Genomic DNA, 6661 nt, shown 5'->3' on the forward strand with positions numbered 1-6661 from the left:
AGTAAGATCACGACTTTCACAAGAAAAGAAAAACACACACTTCGTTGAAATATATACTACTCAACAACAGAGCACTATATAAAATAAAGATATAATAATTATACTATAATAAAATATTAATGTAAAATTATTTTCAGCGGTTAAATTATAATACAATATTATAATATATATAAATATATATGTATGTATAAATATTTACGAACTCTAAAAGCACACTGCCAGTAGTGTAATTATTATATTAAATTTGTACATATATATATGTATATATGATATTATAATATTATATTATAGTGTTATCTACACAACAATAAGCGAATAGTGTCCGAGATGCGTAAGATATTATTATTATATTAGATAGTACCTACTCGGCGGTTGAGACGTAGAATGAATGGGATTGTCCCGGAGTTTCAGCACGTGAAAAACCCTAGTCTCCCCACCACGGCGGACGTGCACCCCCTCCACGGGTCCAAGGAACAGTTTCCGCGGCGGCTATGTTTTATTATTTTTTTCTATTTCGGTCTGCGGGCGGCCGTCTGCAACGCGATCCCGGTGCCCGTCACAAACTCCATGATTGGTCAAATGGCGGTCATCCGCTGTGGATATGCCGCCGGGGCCGCCGGGCAGGGTCCATTTTTAGAAGGACCGCCGACCGCCACCGCCGGCATTTCGCTCATCTGTTCGTCACCACTGCCGCGCAATCCGTCATAAACGATGGACGACGAAGGGATTTCATTTCAAATCATATTACCTACCTATGTTAAATTATTATTTATAATAATTAATAACGTTTTTTATTTTTTCTTTCGTGCATTACCTTTTTTCTTATGGTATACTTTCGGTTTCTTTCCCTCCCTGTTTTTCTTATGCGAAATCCTTGTTATCCGCCTATCGTCAGTCACCACTACCACTTCCAACACAACAACACCGCTCCCACCACCAACGCTATTACCATCGACTACCACACATGCCGCACTTGAACCACGCACGCCATGACCGCGACTTGGCGCTTTAGAATGGCGCCGTTATTCTTCTATATCCTACAACCTATAACACGCGTCCCATCAATCCAAAAGTCGGTTTTACTTTCTATGGGCAATGCACATAATAAAATTGACCTATCCCGTTTTCGTTTTAATTTATTACATACTCAGTTATTATTTTGTATACTTATCTATAACCATTTCATTATGTACGTCTCCGAGTTATATTATCTTATAACTGATACAACTATATACATGCGGCATACGCCTATATTATGTAAACGGTTCTCAAACGATAGGTTGTATTTTGTATAAAACGCGAAGGATCATCTTCTATTTAATATAGGCATATCGCATTATTATTTTCTTTTGACTCGATATAACTCTTGGCCAAAATCAGAAAGATTTTCGTGCTAGACATCAGTAATAATTATAATAAGTAATAACATTAAAAATATTTTTTTTTTAAACCATCGGCCGATTGCAGCGTTTTTATCTTATTACTGTCTGGGACATTATTATACTACATGGGACGTATAGTATATATTATTCATACTTCATAATAGTAAGGATTGTATATATTTTAAAGGTATGATTTTTTTTTTGTTTAATAATTTTTGTACAGTTTTGACTTACATATATTTATATAAATTTTTTTTACTATAATTTTCTTAAAAGGCAATATTCTTTCATATATGATAACATTGATAACGAACTATACTAACCTATCATATTAAACTTATCAAATTAACAAACTATTAGTCATACAACCTACATATTGATTTATTATTAATGTATTGGTATTAGTGTATTTGCTCTATATTAGTTGAGTTTCAAAACTATTTTAATATGCATCATATAGTGATAAATTATATAGGTATATTATTATGTTTAATATTAATTGTTTAAGATTTATTATAACATATATCTAGAAAACGATTTCACTTACCAACACCCACGTATGTGTATCAAATTTGCCTACTGCACTAATAATTGAGAGTTGTAATTTCATTATTAATGCGAATTGACTTATTATAAAACTTAAAAACATTGTTCTTACTTAAAAGTTTTTTTTTACGATATTTGCATTATTAAATGAATCAAGATTATTTTAATATTGCAATAAACTTATATGTTCAACTAATTTAGAAAAAGTTGAAATATCATAAACAAATCGACGTACAGATAATATTCTTGCCATTAAATTTTATCATACATAGATTATCCACTACGATAAAAAGTAATCTACAACATAAAATACGTTCGGTGAATATAAATTTGTTGTATTATATACGTTTGTCTAAGACAAAAAAACATATGCTACTCTTATCACAACCAAATATTTATTTTATTACTTTTAAATAATTGATTCTGATTTTATATTATAAAGTAAAAATTGTGTTCATCTACTGAATTAAAGCATTTTATTATTACTATAAAAAATTATTTTTATATTAATTAATTATTTTTTTATTTATTTAATTTATTTTAATCATTGCAATAGTTAGATTCCATTTCATATATAAAATATTTACATTAAATCGTGCTTTATTTGAAAAAGCTAACGCAACGTCTATTATATGGAAAAAAAATTCTGAAAGAATAATGAGTAAGTAATATTTATAATTTTATTTTCCATAAGTATAATACAATTTTGAGGTGTTGGTATTAATTTTTATCTTTTAAAATTTTAATTTGTTGTATAAATATTTATTTTTAATAAAATACAAGCCAAACATTTATTTTAGGTTATAATTAGGTACATATACTTAGATACGCTCATAGTTGACAACAATTGATGATAATTTATGTTATATGTTTTTAGTTAACAATCGTTTTCCAACCAAAAATGTATTAAACAATACATATACCTAATACTAATCTATTTTAAATATTAATTGATTTTTAGCTTTGGTAAGAATTTATAAATATTCAATAAATAAAAAATTCTATTAAAAACATTTGAGTCTTTAAGCCATTATAGTAACTGTCTATTGTATTTACATACAAGTATAATAATTAATCGTTATTTATCAAATATATTATGTACATTAAATTAAATAATTTGTGGGTGATTTGCTTAAACTATTTTAACTTACATAAAATAAAACCATAATATACATATTATTTCTTTGAATTATTTAACATGCACATTCATATACCAAGTAAATTAAATTATTTACAAAATAAATATACCTAAATTGCCGTAAATTTTTTCAATTAAGACTTTCCTTTCAAAGTTTTTAAAGAAACTATAGTATAAAATATTAAATTTTAATGAAATTACTGTGCCGACTCATTAAGTTGCGTCTGGCTTTACAAACGAACCGTATACGTACTTATAAACTATTTGTTTAACGTTAGTGTTCAATTTTGAAAATTTTTGAATGTTCTTAAAATGTATTTATTTAAACGGTATACAAAAGATAATTTTAATTAAAGTCAAAAACTATTACTAAGTATTCACAAAAATTATAGTTCATGCGTTCAAATATAATATTAAAAACTAAATACTGTCTTAAAAATGTAATATATTATGTCATATTAAACTAATTATTTTTATAAAAATATGTATACTAAGTCTCTAATATTTTATTAGATATAGTAAGCATTTTACTCATTGTAGGTAAATAATTAAAATTTTAAAATTATAAACTATAACTATAATAAATTATATAAAATAATAGATGAGATTTTTTTCTTTTAATTTGCAATAAACTTTTGTATAGAAACAGTAATATTCAATAATATTAATTTTTATTAAATATAAAATATATTAAGTGTCTTATAAAGTTAAATTGTTTTTAAAATATTTAAATATCGATATGAATTTAAATGACTAGATAGTAAAATAAAATATTAATGATGTACAAATATTATACCTTACTACAATACTTCAATCATAAAGACTTTTAACTTTCAAGAATAAAATATTAAAAATAGTATTATAATAGGTAGGTACAAAAACTAAATCATTCTAAAATAGTCGCAACATGGTATTTAAAATTTTAATATTTGTAATTTAATATATAAATTATATGACCATTAACAATATATTTAATCAATGTAAAATGAATATATAAGTACGAAACTTGCAATATTGCAATGTCAAATGTTATTTGATTTCTAAACCCAATTAAAGTGAATATAATCTAGACAGACAGTTGAATTAGTATAAAATAATTTGTGAGTTTACTAATAACTTCATTCAATTTAAAGAAAATATTTCAAAATCTAAAAAACCAACGGATATTGCAGTATTAAAGTATATTGTATGAATATAACATGTTGTTCGTCGTATTTGAGATGAAAACGTTAAAAAATAGAAAACATTATAACAAAAAATGTCAGACAGCCATTTAATGCGTTTCATAACTGCTGGAGACTAAAATTAATATTGTCAACTTCTGCGAGATATATATCTATTTTCGTATATGCACGACGATATGCAACATTAAAGAAAATAGTTGTTGGGACAGTTCTTAAAGTTTATACTTAGCTAATTTAAAAAATATATATTTAACTTATTTTTTTTTAAGCTAATGAATTTTTATTTATTTTATATAATTAGGTAGAGGTACATGTTATTTACATGATATATTATTATCTTACTAAATGCCTATTAAAGAATTTAGTTTTATGTAAAGTTTAGTTTGAACATAATTTGGTCATATTGTATATAGATCAGTTTTTTAAGATATAATTTACTGTTAAAAGTCAATATAAAATATAATATGTATATAATTATCAAGTATTACATAGAGAAAATAAATAGTTTAATTCAAACTTTTGTATTAATCTACTAATATAATTCATAGAAGTTTGATTTTATTAATAGGTATACAGTTCTAATATTATAAATTGTAATAATAACTATTATTGTAGTATGATTTCATAAAAGATAATCTTTTTATTACAATTTTAGTAGGTACACATTTACGAATATGATTTGATACATAATATACAAATAACACAATATTAAAAATCAACGAGTTCCGATTTGATATTCAATTAAATCGTTATGCATGAGATAAAAACTTTTATTGATGATCTAATAACACTTTAAATATTTCACTAAATTTACCTCTAAGTTTAAAATTCTAAAGTGAGATAAAACCCTTAAGATAAACGTAATAAGAATAATATGTAATAAACTTTAAGAAGTACGTATTCATAATCAACAAAACATTTTTATTTGCTGATAAATGTTTAAATTAAATTGTATTGTTTTGCCCTTAAAGTTTATATTCATGTTTTTTTTTTTTAATAAAAACATGCAAATTAAAAAAGTAATAATAAACCAGTTTTAAATGGATATTACAATTAATGAATGGTCTAAAAACAGAATGCGTAGAAACCTTGCGATTCTAATAAAAGGGTGTCTAAAAAGTAAAATTCCACATTTAAGTCTATACCTCTCCAATGAGAGCAATGAAACATGCACTTTAATTAGAGTCCACATGGCCTTGTAAATTCCTCGTGGATCACTTACGCATACAGAGTGAGATACGAGAATTTAAACTTTTATGTAAGGGAATAAATATTATTTTTATAATTAAATTCAACCAGCCATTACCTATTTATTTTGTGTTGGAAAATTTTATTTAAACTACAGCAATAGGATTTATTTTTATCTATCATAATATACATTTTATTATAAAACACAAATTTAAAGCTATAATTTTAAACCATGAACAGGAATACATATGAAACTACTTAAATTTAATAACAATTAATTATGGAATATTTTTTTATCTTTAATTAAATTCACAATTTATACAAAATAGGACTACTATAACAAAAACTATTATAGTTTCTATAATATTCAATGTCAATAAATACCTATTAAAAACACTTCATGACTTAAAAAAGAATCTTAACAATTAAGTGTAGCTTTAAAAGTCTGAATTCAGACTAGTCCATCTCATTGCATTGAGAATATGACACTATATCACTAATTACAATATATGCATTAAATATAGTATCTAAATAGAAACCATAAGACAAAGCCAACCATGTATATTAATATTACCTAGCTCATTAAACCACTTCGATCCTATACAACGGAATACTTATGATAGAAGCCCTAAAACCATATTAAATTTTCCAACATATAAACTCCTCTAGAAATTTTTGAACAGCGCGGAATTTAAAAAATAAATTTAATATAGCCCAAAAATATATTTTACATTTCCGACTCAATAAAATAACAGACGTATCATTTTTTTAAATTTATTTATTGTTAAATATTTAATTTTGGATGTATGATATTACAACTGACAGTATTGCTCGAAGTTACAATATTACCCAGTCATTTTACTATAATAGATATGCCTATATTAATTGTTTAAACTTTTAAACGTGTAAAATACATTGTGTTTTAAAACATACAAGAGTTCGAAGTGAACGTTTGTGCTAGTGTGCGATTGAAGTAGGCACATATGATTGCAGCTTAAACAGTATTTCTAATTACCTCATGAATCGAAAAACTGATTTTATATATTATACATAGATACAGATAAATCCCGTGGTGACTCAGGGACTTGGACGGTTGCCGTACGCCGCCGGAGAGGTGTCGTGGTCAATTATATTATAATCAAGATTTAATTGAACGTTATTAATAGTGGATTCCGATAAAAATCATCGAAGGCGGCCTACAGCTAAATTGTTGTTAGTGAGAC

At 25.4% G+C, this 6661-nt stretch overlaps 1 long non-coding RNA gene across 1 annotated transcript; it reads right to left on the reverse strand.

Moving 5' to 3' along the window:
- Positions 1–682: 682 nt before the first annotated feature.
- On the reverse strand, positions 683–1982 carry LOC112602725. Its single transcript, XR_003115123.1, has 3 exons — positions 1930–1982; positions 815–1044; positions 683–752 (listed from the first exon to the last, which is right to left on the reverse strand). It is a non-coding gene; the product is annotated as an uncharacterized LOC112602725 (long non-coding RNA).
- Between the last annotated feature and the right edge of the window lie 4679 nt (positions 1983–6661).

This window comes from Melanaphis sacchari, unplaced genomic scaffold, assembly GCF_002803265.2.
Source record: "Melanaphis sacchari strain LSU unplaced genomic scaffold, SCAv2.0 Contig8_pilon_pilon, whole genome shotgun sequence".
NCBI lineage: Eukaryota > Metazoa > Arthropoda > Insecta > Hemiptera > Aphididae > Melanaphis > Melanaphis sacchari.